The 15379-nt window shown below is 41.6% G+C and overlaps 1 protein-coding gene across 2 annotated transcripts in view; it reads left to right on the top strand.

Moving 5' to 3' along the window:
• Nucleotides 1-5128: 5128 nt before the first annotated feature.
• Nucleotides 5129-15379, top strand: part of MYT1L (myelin transcription factor 1 like) — a 322542-nt gene continuing 312291 nt past the window's right edge. Inside the window, exons 1-2 of one of the 2 annotated variants that reach the window (XM_032682424.1) lie at nucleotides 5129-5238; nucleotides 14812-14883. The gene's annotated coding sequence lies outside the window, so the exon portion shown is untranslated. The remainder of the gene's footprint in view (nucleotides 5239-14811; nucleotides 14884-15379) is intronic. The other variant, XM_032682426.1, reaches the window with a different exon arrangement.

Raw genomic sequence — 15379 nt, 5'->3', positions numbered from 1 at the left:
CAAGCTACGCTCTGTGAGCACCCTTTTAGGATTTTGGTTCATTCATACAAAATTATTTTAGGTGTTTATTATTGTTGTAATCCTTCTTTTCCATCCATAAAATACACAAGAATTTAATTGTCTCCTTGTTATAAAACTTTTATGTGATATTAAGTATGACATAATTTAGTGAGAAATTATGACAGGGTTCTGCAGACCAAAGGCCAGAAAGGGCATTTTTTAGATTTTTTTAAATATTTTTTAATAATCTTTTTAAAATGAATGAGCAACTATTGTAAATTAAAAACTGGTACTTCAGTACATTACACAAATATAACCATCCATAGTTAAAGATTCCTGCTTCTGAAAATAACAAGATAACTAAACACAACAAGAAAATGAAAGTTAAATAGGTGAAATCACTGAAATCTGGAATCAGTATATATCATGTCCCTAAAGAGAATCCTCTGCAATAAATCTTAAAACAGTGTATTGGGTTTGCATGGCCAGATTTTGGTTGGACGGGTTACAGGGGTGGCTTGTGTGAGAAGCTGCCAGAAGCTTCCCTCATGTCCAACACAGCCAATGACAGCCAGCTCCTTGATGGACCCACCACTGGCCAAGGCTGAGCCCATCAGCGATGGGGGCAGCACCTCTGAGACAATACAGTTAAGAAGGGAAGAAAAAAACCATGCTGGAGAGGAACAGCAGCCAGAGAGAGGAGTGAGATTCTCTGACAGAATCTGCTTTGCAGACCTCAAGATCAGTACAGAAGAGGGAGGTGCTCCAGATGCTGGATCAGAGATTTCCCTGCAGCCCATGGTGCACACTATGGTGATGCAGTTGTGTCCCTGCAGCCCATGGGGGAACTTGTGACTCTGCAGGGGCTCACAATGGAGCAGCCTGTTCCTGAAGAATGGTACCCCATGGAAGGGACCCACACTGTAGCAGTTTGTGAAGCACAGCAGCCCGTGGGAAGGACTCATGTCAGAGAAGTTTCTGGAGGACTGCCTCCCATGAGAGGGACTCAACACTAGAGTAGGGAAAGACTGTGAGGAGTCCCTGCATGAGGAGGATGGAGCAGCTAAGACAACGTGTGATGAATTGGGAGTGAAAGAAGAGAAGGGTGAGGGGAAGGTGTTTTAAAATTCGGGTTTATTTTCCATTATCCTATTCTGATTTGATTGGTGTGTGTAGTGGGTTTCTGTGGCTGGGTTTTGGTAGGGAGGGGGGCTACAGAGGGAGCTTCTGTTGCAAGCTTACCCTGCCTGGTGGAGCCAATGCCAGCTGGCTCCAGGATGGGCTTCCTGCCGCTGGCCAAGGACGAGTCAATTAGGAATGATAGGAACACCTCCGTGATAATGTATTTAAGAAGAGAAGATTGTTGTGCAGTAAAAATTCCAGCCAGGGAAGAGTGGAGTGAGAACATGGGAACAACAAGGCAGACACCAAGGTCAGTGCAGAAGGAGGGTGAAGAGATGCTCCAGGAGCCAGAGCTGAGGCCCCTGCAGCCCGTGGTGCAGACCATGGTGGAGCAGCTGTGCCCCTGTAGCCCATGGAGGACCATCGGGGTGCAGAGACCCACCTGCAGCCCATGGAGGAGCCCTTGCTGGAGCAGGTGGATGCCTGAAGAAGGCTGTGACCCTGTGGGAGGCCCAAGATGGAGCAGGGTCCTGCTGGAGACCTTCAGGACCATGGAGAGGGAAGCCCATGCTAGAGCAGGTTTTTCCTGAGTAGGACTTGTGGCCTCTGTGGGGGACCCACAGTGCAGCAGCTCACTCATGAGGGACTGCACCCCACGGAGGAGTGACCCACGGGACAGCAGTTTGTGAAGGGCTGTTGCCGGAGGGATGGACTCATGCTGGAGATGTCCGTGAAGGACTGTCTCCTGTGGGAGGGACCCCACAGGAGCAAGGGAAGGACTCCTCACTCTGAGCAGCGGCAGAAGCAACAACTGACCATAAACCCCATTTCTCATCCCCCTGCATTGCTGGAGGGGAGCAGGGAGAACATGGAAGGAAGGAGAGGTGGGGGGACGGTATTTTTAAGATTCTTTTACTTCTCACTCTTTTGCTCTGATCCTATTAGTAATAAATTTAAGTAATGTCCCACTTTGAGTCTGTTCTGCCTGTGAAGGTAATCAGTAACTGACCTCTCCCAACTGTTATCTCAACTCATGAATCCTTTGCTGGTTTTTTTCTCTCCTCTGTCCGATTGTAGAGGGGAATGAAAGAGGCTGTAGTGAGTACCTGGCATCCAGCCAGGTGTGCTGGTTTTTGGTAGGGTAGAGTTAATTTTCTTCATACTAGCTGGTATGGGGCTGTGTTTTGGATTTGTGACCAAAACAGTGTTGACAATTCAGGGATGTTTTTGCTATTGCTGAGTCAAGGGCTTTTCTGCTCCTCCACCAGCGTGTGGGGATGCAGAAGGGGTTGTGAGGGGACGCAGCCAGACAGCTGACCCCAACTGACCCAAGGGATATCTGATATCATATGACATCATGCTCAGCACATAAAGCTGGGGGAACAAGGAAGAAGAGAGGGGGACATTCAAAGTGATGGCGTTTGTCTTCCCGAATCAGTGTTAGGAGTGACGGATCCCTGCTTTCTTGGGGATGGCTGAACACCTCCCTGACCACGAGATGTGATGAGTGAATGAATTGCTTGTTTTGCTTTGCTTTGCACAACCTTTTGCTTTACCTATCAAACTGGCTTTATGTCAACTTCATGTCTCACTTTCACCCTACCGATTTTCTCCCCGCATTCCACAGGTGGGGAGTGAGCAAGTGACTGTGGGGGGCTTAGCAGCCAGTTGGGGTTAAAACAGAACAACTGGTAATAGATTATACTAGTGTCCCCAAGTTGAGTCTATTTTGTCCCTGACAGTAATTGCTGAGTGATCTTCCTGTCCTTATCTTGTTCTTGAGTCTTTTGTTCTATTTTTTCTCTCCTGTCCACTTGAGGAGGGGGAATGACAGAGCAGCTTTGGTGGGACCCTGGCATCTAGCCAGGGTCAACCCACCACAAACAGGAGTGTCTAACTCCTGACTGCTGGAAATGCTCACAAATGAGGGGATTAACTAGGGAAAGTGGAAGTCAGAACTAAATTGGATCTGTGACCTGACATCAGGATGGTCGGTGAGGTAAATTAAGTGCTAAACTCATCCTGTGCCTGGCAGAAACAGGACTGTAATGGACTTCACAAAGCTTTGAATCAGACCTTTATACTAGAAAATTAAATCTAAGGTACTCTCTAAAATACAGAGCTGCCAATGGATCCCTCTGAATCTTCAGTGTTCTTTAATGAATTAAGATAAATTTTTCTAGGGTGTAAAAGCACTATTCTTGTGAGACCCCCACCTTGAGTACTGCATCCAGATCTGGGGTCCCTAGCACAGGAAGGACATAGACCTGTTGGAGTGAGTCCACAGGAGATTACCCAGATGATTAGAGGGATGGAGCATCTCTCCTACGAGGAAAGACTGAGAGAATTGGGATTGTTCAGCCTGGAAAAGAGAAGACTTCGAGATGATCGAATTGCAGCCTTCCAGTACCTGAAGGGAGCCCACAAGAAAGATGGTGACTATTTACAAGAGCATGTAATGATAGGAATGTCAAGGAATGTCAAGGGGAAACATCTTTAAACTGAAATAGAGTAGGTTTAAATTACACACTAGGAAGAAATTCTTTACAGCGAGGGTGGTGAGGCACTGCAACAGGTTGCCTAGAGAAGTTGTGAATGCCCCATCCCTGGAAGTGTTCAAGGCCAGGTTGGATGGGGCTCTGAGCAACCTGGTCTAGTGGAAGATGTCCCTGCCATGGCAAGAGGGGTTGAAATTAGATAAGGCCCCTTCCAACCCAACGCATTCATGATTCTATGACTCAAATGAAGTACTGTGAAGTGCCTTGTGTTCCCTCTATAGGAGGCAGTGGGACACATGGCATGCTTTTACACCTTAGGGCTTATGAGTGGTGGTGGGGTGTTCAGTATTAGGCTGCAACAAAGTGTTAACGAAGGCCTCTTTAAACTGGGGTCCTAGTAGGAAATGCCTCCTTGCTCTGTTCCAGTGTTGTAAGGAGCTGTGGCCTCTCATATAATATATAAACCAGTATCCGAGGTACAGTCACAGCAAACTAAAATATGCACTGAACAGCTGCTACTGGTACATGGCATCAGAGACATGAAAAGAGTGCACAACGTCACTGCAGATGCATGAAATATGGCCTTGACTGTGGGAGAACATGAAGATGGAATCACCTGTGAAAGCTGTGCAAGTGCTGTAGACCTGCAACCACCCACATTGCCAGTTGCATGCATTAAAAACCACCATTCAGATTTCCAGCAACTCCTTAGAGATGTCACATGACTCTGACTTTTTAAGTCTTTGTTCATATTTCCCAGTTTTGGCAGACCAGACCCTGCCTTCAAGGTCTGTTGGAAGTTCTTACACACAGCAAGGAGGTACCAGGGGCAGGAATGGCTGTCCTCTTACCCCAGCAGAGGGGCTGCTGGCCGCTGGCCAGCTCCCCTGTCTGCTCCTGTGCCCTGCGGCCTCTTTCCAGGCAGGCGCTACCTGTGCATGGCACTGTGCCTCTGGCCTCCCTCGCCCTCAGCACCACGAAAGGCACTATGAGAGGGAGCAGGGCTGGAGCTGAGATGTGAGTTAGGCAGCTGCTTCTCACAGCCCTGCTCAGCTTTCTGCTGTACAGTTGCTCGAGGCCAAGCGGAGTAGAAAGTAAGTTTACTGTTCAAATGGGAAGGACAGGGAGTCCCATGGACGGATGCCCCCTTCCAGAACGTTCTTCCTTACCCTCACCACGTGGGAGGGTCTATGGGCAGATGGGCCTGTAAACAGTTTTGGGCCCTTTCTGTACAAACTCCAGCTCCTTCTTTCACTTTCTGCTGACACTGTTGTAGCAAGAGTCTTGGAAAGCAGCTGCCCTGTCCCGCTGCTGCCAGGCAGAGAGGCCGCACCCGTCCGTGCAGTGGGAACCAGCCCTGCGTGTGCCCTGACATGCTGTAGGTGAGCGCAGGCAGGCTGCACGGTAGGCTCTGTGGATGGGCCCGTACGTAACTCCGGCATCGCCGCTTTCCTGCTGCCCTGGTGACAAACCCAGCTGGAAAGTTCGCTCCTCGGTGCGGCCGCTCCTTTAAGGGGAGGGCGCGGGGCTGTGGCGCCACAGCCTGCGCGGCAGCGTGAGGAAAGAGGGCGAGAGAGGGCGAGAGAGTCCGAGGGCCGAGCTGGGGAGGCATTGCACGGTATTTTCAAACATTTGAAGACTCTCGGGGGAGGAGGAGAAGTCAAGGTGTGGGAGGATTTGTGGAGTCTGTAAATAAATGAGATAAACTTCAGGCAGTCCAGGAGAAGTTCAGGCGGAAGGTGACAGACCCTCCGAGGGGCCGTGGCGATATTGCCTTACAATGACAGAATTGTGAGGAGGGAAAGGCAGTGCCTCGGACAAAACCAGCATTTTCAGCCTTTCATGCTCAAAGACGTAGTGAAAACAGTCTCTGCTGAGAAACAGTGTGGTTAATAATAAGTCTTTTGGTTGACTGTACGGTCCCAAAGATGGTCTTGAGAGATTTCTGTCAGCCGCCTTAATTTCGTTCCTCTTTAATAAACGGAACTGCACTGAGGTGGGGATCAGCTTAAAGCCGGCTTCCTCCATGGGAGCTGAAGGGCTGTGTTTACATGGAACTGTCTTGGAGTGCAATAAATTTTTATTTTTTGTGGTCTGTCTGTGGCTAAAATCATACAAGAAACCTATTGTACTGATATGGGAAAGAGACCAGCTAGGCACCAGTTACAGAAGGAGACTGCATTCCTGTTATCAGTCATGTAAATTAATTGGCAAGTGCTCACCTGTCATTCTAAGGCATCATCTGTCTATTCCTCCCTTTCCTTTGTGTCTTCACGTGAAGCAGGTGGTGGCACTTAACCTATGGAGACATTCTGTATGGCTTTTCAGCATTCTTTAGATATTTTGTTCTCTAAGTTTTGCCTTTTCACAGGGTTTGAATAGGACTTTAAAACCTCATTATTTGTTCTGTAAATAAACTGATCTGAGTGTTTAAAGTAATCCATCAATTTATCGGTGCAGTTAGCCCTCAAAAGGAATGATACCTGCTTGTTGCCCCTCTTAATTTAGTTATTGGGGAGTTGCTCTGGGATTCTTTGTTTTCTTCATCTTTTTGTCAGGACAAGTGATATCTTCAGCTGCTGACTGACGTTTTGCAAGCCTTTTGGTAGGTATGTCTCAGGGCTCTGTGTAAACATGTGGGGAACCCTGCCTATGTGCAGGTCAGTTTGAACACAGAATTGGCTGTCCACAAGTCTCAGCTGCGAACACGTGTTGGGGGTTCCCTGGCCTGCTCCCACAGGCTGACAGTTTTCTGTTGTGCGTGTAGGTAAAGCAACATATGGGGTCCTTTTCTGCAGAGTTTTAGTAAAACATTTCTTGGAGCTACACACATGATCATGTTCTTTTTTCTGCTGCAAACTTCCAACAGTGCTTGTATTTAGATGGGAAAAGGCGCCATATGTTAGAGATTCTCATTTCTACAGAAACCCCAAAAGCAACATGGTTCCTTACATGGAGAATCTTTTTTCATTCTAGCTGAAAATGGTAATAACTGGAAAAAAACCAGTTCTTTATTTCTTCTGCACACATATGAGTATCCTAGAAGCAGTGATAATTACCCGCATAGCTATTATTCCTTAAGTACTCAGAAACCATAAGCGTAAAAGAAAACAAAAAATTCCCACAGTGATTTAAGAATTTTTTTATACTTAACTTTCTTTTATTTCCTGTCTTCCAGTTCTTAAAAACTTAACCTTCTAGTGAGCTTTAATGGCATTGCTGTTTTCCTTAACAGTTATGAGTTGAGGGAGGGGGAGTAAGTAAAGGATGGAGCACAGTTTCAGTGGGAGTTTTGGAAAGGCTTTCAAGTGCCCTTTAGGATGTAGTGAACTGCATGTAGAACTGGTGTTAGAGATCCTGATGCTCAAGCACTGTATGAAAAAGAATTAGTTTTGAAATATTTCAATGGAAAATGGGTTTCTTCAAACACATGAGACTTTTCATCCTCTGCTGCATCTAACTTTTAAAGTAAAGTATCAGGTATTGTGAGATTTTCAGTGTGATTAAAGCTGGCAAAACACATCAGTGTTCTACTTAACATAGCTGCACAGGCTACCTATACCAGTGGAACTGAACTCTACACTTAAAATAAATGCATCTTGGCTTTTACTACAGTGAAACTTGCATGCAGAGATGTTCTCTCCTAAAGTTAAAATATTTTTTTTCACAGTTTCACTTCTTAATTTGGAATAGTTTCTTAAAAGGCTAGAATAAAAAAAAAAAAAGTTGATATTGTGGACTAAGTGATTCCATACACAAGTTAAAATACAGCTTAAACTACTTCTGTAGAAAGACATTAAATTTCCTTTCAAAAATGGGAATATAATGAAGAAAACCCTGCTGATCTCAAATATGGACTTAATGTGCAATGCACATTTTTATTTAAAAAAAAAAAGTGCCTCTGATTTTAGTCTATATTAATAAGTCTAAAGGAAGACTGCCAAGTGCTGTATTTTTACCACAGTCTTGCCCTCTCAAGGACATAACATCATATGCAGCTGAAGCTGGCTGCCTCAGTGAGTCCAAAGGACATCGTTTAGAACATGAGGAAGGCTCCACCTTAAAGGATGTATCTTGTGGCTTTATTGTTGCCCCTTTCCTGCCATCTAATCTGCTGCTATGGTGCCTCATGTTGTTGCATGACTGCAGTATGTATTTTTCACAGCAGATCAGAAGAAAGCTGAGTCCTGCTAAAAAGTTGCAGTATTTTAAACTCCTGTTAAGACACACAAATCTGGAATTTGCATTCTTCTAGAAAGTGTGAATTTTGTCTGCATTTGCAAAATATATTTGTAAACACATGACACTTTTGAGTAGGCATGAATTTACTTGTGGAAAATATGGCTATATTTGTGAAACGTAGCTGTAACAAAATATGTATTGGTTAAAATGCAGCATATTTAAGGGGCTTAATAGATATTTATTGCATAAGCTTATTCCAAGATCACTACTCTCTTGTATGCCTCTATTAAACATAAGTGTGTTCTGATAAAGAGGTTCAATCCAGAGGGCTTCCAAAATATTTTTACTAAGTGAGAGAAAAATCTTTCTGAGGTACTTCAGGCATAGGTTTGGCACTAAGGCTTTCCTATGTAGTGAAACCTGACATTTAAAAAAATCCAAAAGTTTTTAAGTGTGGTATTAGAAGAAGGGAAAGGGGTAATGTTTTGCACTTACTCCTTTCCAGTGAAGACTGTCTGTGTTTGGTCTCTATAACAATCACTGATAATATGGGTAAGGCTTGCAAGCTTTCATGCTTGCTTCCTTTTCAAATCAAAACCTCTACCACATGGCTAAATTTGTTGTATAGCATCGGAACAAGTGTCTGAGACCAACTAGAAGGAAAGGAGCTGCTAGACTCTCATTCAGTGTGCGATACCAGTGGAGATTTCATTCTCCTGCATGCAGAACCCTCATTTCAGTATCTTATTGGTTTAAAAATAGGATCTCATGATTTGATCTTTTCTGCATATTTTTCTTCCACAAATGAAGACATAATTTTTAGTTTGAGACTGAACCAATACGGAAGTGCATTTCTTTTTGTTGCAGATTAATAATTAATTTGATACGTCATATTCACCTTCTCTATATGTCACTTACCTTTCTTTTATGTACCTTTCTTTCTTTGAAATACGTTTTAAGTCCCTGACCTGCTCCTCTTCTGTATGCATATATAACATAAAGGCAATGTATCTTTTAATTCAGGATTTATGTACATATGGACTTCCAGTGACATGCAGTAGTCAGCAAAGGTCTCTTAGTATCTGAACTCTGCAATCTTACATTTGACAACATTTGACCAAACCCCTGCCAGGGGAAAGGAGCACAGTAGAGACATTCTCTGCGAAAATTCAAGTGACTAGAAAGAAAATTTCCCCTGTAGAGAAATTACTTTGTAATAGACATGGTCTAAAATGACGAACATATCTCTGCTTAGTGTTGTAGCTATTCTTTTAAAACATTTGCCCCCAGAAAGAATATTTCCAAGCAATAATTTCCAGACTGCAATTAGAAGTGTTAAGCATAATCCTACAGGTGATTAACACTATGTAGAGAAAGAATCCTCCATGTGTCACTGAATCACAGAACAGTTGAGATTGGAAGGGACCTTTTGAGGTCATCTGGTCCAACCCCCCTGCTCAAACAGGGTCATCTAGTGCCAGTTGCCCAGGACCATGCCCACATGGCTTTTGATTATCTTCCAAGGAGGGAAATTCCACAGTCTCTCTGAGCAACCTGTGCTAGTGCTGGATCACCCCCACAGTAACAAAGTGTTTCTTGATGTTCAGACAGAGGCTCCTGCATTTCAATTTGTGCCTGTTGCTTCTGATCCTGTCACTGGGCACCACTGGAGTCTGGCTCTGTCCTCTTTGCAATTCAGGTATTTACATACATTAACGAGATCCTCCTGAGCCTTCCCTTCTCAAGGCTGAACACTCCCAGCTTTCTCAGCCTTTCCTTCAAGGAGAGATATTTTCATCCCTTCGCCATTGTGGCCCTTCGCTGGACCCTCTCCAGTATGTCCATGTCCTCCTTGCACTGAGGAGTCCAGAACTGTACCCAGCACTCCAGGAGTGGCTTCACCAGTGCTGAGTAGAGAGGAAGGATTACAGACTTCTGCCTTGCTGCCTGGGATACCACTTACCTTCTTTGCCCCAACAGGACACTGCTGGCTCATGTTCAACTTGGTGTTCTCCAGGACTGCCCCCAATCCTTTGGTGTTTTGTGGGTTCTGGGGTTTGGTTTTTTTTTTAAGCGAAACCTGGCTTTAAAAAAAATGCTATAAACATACAGCCAAACCAGTCAATTTGGTTTACTTTATCTCGTTTTTGAAAGTAACGTGTATTTTCTGTCCTCAGGGGTGATGAAATAGCTGCAGCCATCCAAACAGCAGTGCATGCTTTTTGGTGAAACTATTTTGGAGATTGACTCTGAATCTTTTACTTATTAGTATTAGGAAGCACAGAAAAGAATAGAACATACTGAAGTATGAAGCCTGTCTGTTACACAACACTGACATACATGGAAGTATCATTAGAAAACAGTGTAAGATATGCACTCCTGCTGTGTGGTTAGATCCATATTTTATAGTTCTGAAATACCAAGATTATTTAGTTCTTAAGCATGGCATGTTTTTACATAGTGTTTTGCATGTGGAAGCTAACAATCCAAATGTCGAATTTGTAGCCATATTGATTCACAAGATACCTAACCTTGTGACAGCCTCATGTCAGATTTTCATCTGACTGTTGCTTTGGGAGCATGCTAAATTGGGAATCTTGGCTGTGAAGGCAAAACCAAAAACTATGCTTTTTAAGGTTTCTAATAACATTATTCTTTCCACTTTTTAAAAATATGAGGTAGTAGAATAAACTGCAAAGTTTTAACATCTTATTGTGAAATATCATACCATTACTAATAGTTTAGGACTACTAACCTCATGAGCAATGTAAATGCTGAACACACAACATATTTTCTTATTCTGATGGGATTCTTGAGTTGGTAATTACTCTGATATTGTTCTGCCTGTCCCCATCCTTAAAGTGGGTATACACAAAAAAATCTTCAAAACCTATTTCCGATGAAAACCTTTTTTTATAACAAGGTAAGTAATGCAGAGAGAAATGCATCAGCTGGGTGAAACAGAACACAGCACATCTTCCTCTCACCAACTGTGTCTTCACAGGTCAGTCTTTCAGTCTTGGTCTTATCTTGGTGACTTTCAGAGGCTCCCTGAGTTGCAGCAAATTATAGATGATCCTGTCTGATCCCTGGAAAAATATCTTTCTTTTCATCATCTCTGAAGTGTGATTGCTTTTGTGCATCTTTCCCCTGCTCTCATATTCTCCTCTATTGTGGACATACTGGTCCTTGCCCCAGCTATGTCAGAAGCGTATTTTTACATAGTATTCACAGGTTTTGTTGGGGACTGCAGATGCATTCACTGCAGATGGTTCCATCTTCCAGGAAAAATAAACAGCTGCTTTTTTCTGAACACACATATTCAGGACACTGCTGGCTGGCAAATGAAAGCAAATATTTTTTTCACAGCCCTACACTTGTCTTTTCCTTTGTCCAAGATGTGCGTAGATAAATGTTATATTGCATATCCTTCTTGATAGCCCACATTAAAGTCTTCTAAACAGTTTGAAAAATTATTTTCTACTCTATTCTCAGTTTTACTTCTGGAACTAGTTTATATAGCACCTACTTAAATTATGTCAAAATGTAATTTTTTCCTTTATTTATGGAAGCCAGTAACTCATATGTTATGGAAGGATGTAGGACTTGAAATGCTGGAGGTCATTGTGAGAGGGAGAGGCAACAAGAGAAACTGGAGTTTAAATGTGAGAGATTGAGATGGGAAGTGAGGAAGTATCATCAGGCCTCTGTGACAGGGTGTGTTTCAGTCTTTGATACTCAATGTGTTATTTACAGTTTTAACTGTAGAACTGCCTGCATTTGTTCATGAACATCATTTACTCTGACCAAGTTATAAATTGGATTGTGGTGTAATTATTTCAAGATAGGATATTTCAGATTTTTATACAGTAGTAAATGGATCTGGGATGAGAAATATCTTCATGTTTTGTGCCCATTTTCCCAATACTCCAAAGACAGTACCTCCTCTTTTCTAACGTTTGGGGTTTTTTTGTTTCCTCGTTCAGCTTGTACCCTATACTGTCTATATTTCCAGAAATGAAGTTTCTTCTCTTTGAAAGAGACTTCCCACTTGTCCTTCACTTCCACACTTATCCCCATTTAGTCATTTTAAAGAAGGAAAAATGGGAATGACAAAAAAAAGATGAATAAAAAATTTTCTCTTTGAATATACTATTAGATTTCTGGACCGTGTCTAGAAAAAAATAAGGAAAAGAAGGAGGAAAAAAAAGTTCTGCAGCGAACTGCAGGGGAAAAAAAGACTTCTTGTTTTATACTGCATTCCCACTTGCCTTTCTTTTCCTCCCAACCCCCTGTGAAATCACCCTACTTTGTTATAAACTATGTAAATGAAAAAAGATGCACTTTTATATTTGGTTTCTGTTTTTCTTAAAAAAGAAATTAGGATATTATTTTAAATGGGCACTCTATAGAGACAATTTATCACAGTCAACTGATTCTTGTGAATGAAATACTAATACTAATACAGCCTTCAGGATAGTACCAAAGTGTTGGTAAAGATTTTATGTGTAGTAGAACTTGGTGAGCTTTAAGAAACACCTGGACATTAATAGGAAAGGGAAAAGGAAAAGAGAAAAATGCCACCAGCTAGAAAATGGAGTAGAAAATGAGCATAGCACTATTGAGAAGCAAACACTGCGTGCTCTGAAGCACTAGACGAGAGGGAAGAGCCATCAGGATGTGTGTGAGGAGGGTAGAGGAAAAGAAAAACAAGAAAGAGGTTTGAAAGGAGAAAAGTAGATGAACATTGGGTTTTTTCCCTATTTTATGTCGTGCTGGTTTTTGTATGGTTTATTATTTCTTCTGTTGTTTTGTTTTTTTTTTATTTTTCCTATAGAGGGCTAGCTAGCACAAATTTTGTTGGTTTTCAGAACTGACTGTGTACAAGCTATTACTTATCTAGCCAATGAGGAGTTTGACTACTTATGAATAGCTGCTTAGTAAAAACCAGGAAAATTGAACATTGATGTCAAAGTAGCTTCTCTGTAACAACAATGCTAACAATATACATATTTTCAGTTTGGATTCTTTCATAGAATCGCAGAATATCCTGAGTTGGAAGGGGGATCCACTAGGATCATCGAGGTTCAACCCCTGGTCCTGCACAAGACCATCCCCAAGAGTCACATCATGTGCCTGAAACTGTTGTCCAAATGCTTCTCAGACTCTGTCAGGCTTGGTGCTGTGACCACTGCCTTGGGGAGCCTGTTCCCCTGCCCAGCCACCCTCTGAGGGAAGAACCTTTTCCTAATATCTAACCTGAACCTTCCCTGGCACAGCTCCATACCATTCCCTTGACTCCTGTCACTGGTCACTCTATGGCTGTCTATTTTATTCTACATACTACTTGACCAATTAAATAGTTTTGTAATAGGTCTCTTAGAAATAGAAAAGTTGCATCCCATCCTGCTTTACATCCTGCTTATCTTCCTTGTGGCTGACTTCCCCCTCAATAACACTTCACCTTCTGTAAAAATAGAGATTAAATTCCTACTGATAATTTTATTTTAGACTATGTCAGAGTTCAGGTGCATGGAGTAACAAATACGTTTCATATACCAGACATTACAATGCATCCTCCAAATACTGGTTTACAGGAGGATTATGTGGTTGAAGGTACAGTCTTCCCAACAGAAACCTCTTTCCTCATCTGCATTTTCTCAGTGTTGGATATGCCATGTAGCCCGTGCTTTATAAACAAGCAGATTTCTAGGCTGTTGACGTCTATTTTCCTCATGGATTTTCTGTATTGGATAAGTGGTATTTCACTTGGCTCTAAGATTATTTTTTTTTAACTTGAAGGTAATGAGTTTACTTAGTAGAGACTGTAAAAACTCAGAACTGATTTCTACCAATTCCCCAAATATAATAAACTTTTCTAACTTTTCCTAACAAAGGTCCAATCGCTTTGCTCTTGTCTACGCTTTTTTTATGTACAAGGCCATTACTTGCAAACAAACCATGACAGAATGTAGCAATGGGATAAAGTGGAATATTTTCATAGCTGGTTTGACTCTGTACTATAATATGAGGTGACTTGCATCTGCTGAGTAGTTATTTGTTGACTAACATGTTTTCAGTGTGCGGTGGGATTGGCTCAGAGTATGGCTGTGCAGAAGCCAATGGACAATGCATATCTGTTATTCTGTAAATAGGACAGTGCTGAAACTAATAGCTGTGTGTATCTAATATCCATGAGCCTGACTGGTGTGTTCCTGCCTGCATGATCACATGCTACAAGATATGTAGCATACACTGAAGGTAAAAAAGAAATACAGGCTCTGTTTAACCCATGAAAAAAATTGAAATGTTTAGATAGAACAGCCTTGCTGCCACCCCACCCCCAGAATGACAGTCAGCTTCATTGAAAGACCTGTGTATTTTTTTCCTGTATGTACTGTTTTGCAAAAATTATTTGTGTAAAGTGGATTTTCAAGAAAACAATAGAAATTATTTTTATTAAAAAAGAATACTCTTAATTCTCCAGAACTGAAACAACTAGCAAACGTTTGCTTGAATAGTTTGTGCAATTGTTAGTCTAGCCACAGGTAGAATTCTGAAGTTTTATACCAAAACAGAGAATAGCATAAAAAAATTGAAAATAGGTGAACATCCCAACTACTGTCAACCTCCTTATGCATTTTATAATGTTAACATTCAATTGCACTTGGAAATTACTAAAGGAGACTATGCATGACACTTTGTGTTCTAAGAATTTCTTTAAAGGAAATGCTGGTAGAGGGTTTGCTTCAAAGTTTATTGTAGTTGCATTTTTCTAACTGTACATTGTTGATTTGAATTGTATTTGTCTTGAAACTTATGAGAGATTGCCATTGAGTTGTGAAGAACTGCAGGTAAAGAATACTTCTTTAATATGAGGCTATATACCTCTTTATTTCCAAAATATGTACATTTGAAAAACAGATAAACTCAGTTGACTCTGTAAATTGCCTTGTAGCTTTAGCAAATAATTTATTTTGTTGCTTTTTTATTTTCATTCTTTTTGTAGATTCGTGTATGATGCACAGACTTTGGACAGGACATATCTAGAAAACAAAAAGCAGTTGAATACAATGTAGAGGTATGCTAATCTCTCCAGTGCTTTTGAAAATTCATTTCTACTCCTTCAAGTGAGCTGAGAAAATGCTGAATTGTCATCTTGATTCATTGTGGGATTTCTGCTGATATGATTGCTTCTAATCATTGTATAACCTTTCTTTAGCAGAAAATTGAGAGCTCTTGTACAGATGGACTTTGCTAAAGATGAAGTGATAAGGAACATGAGAGGGTTTTTTTCCTAACTTGTTAGTGCATCTTCTGTTTGGGTTCCCTCTGAGTTCAGCTCTTTTATCTGTTTTTCAGTTCATTCACAAAAGAGTCCTTATTTGAAATATTCTTCTTTTGTTTAAGAGAAATAGCATCCTATAACCTATTGACAATTGTAATTACTTTCAAAGAAAATCCTCTTTCTTATATATGTAAGAGAGTAATAATTTTAGCATACTCTCCATTTTAATGCACAGAACTTTCTTTTCTATTGATGCACAGAACTTCCTTTTCTATTTAGTGTACTCATG

This window comes from Chiroxiphia lanceolata, chromosome 3 (assembly GCF_009829145.1).
Source record: "Chiroxiphia lanceolata isolate bChiLan1 chromosome 3, bChiLan1.pri, whole genome shotgun sequence".
Taxonomy (NCBI): domain Eukaryota; kingdom Metazoa; phylum Chordata; class Aves; order Passeriformes; family Pipridae; genus Chiroxiphia; species Chiroxiphia lanceolata.
This window is presented reverse-complemented; position numbering and strand designations above follow the sequence as displayed.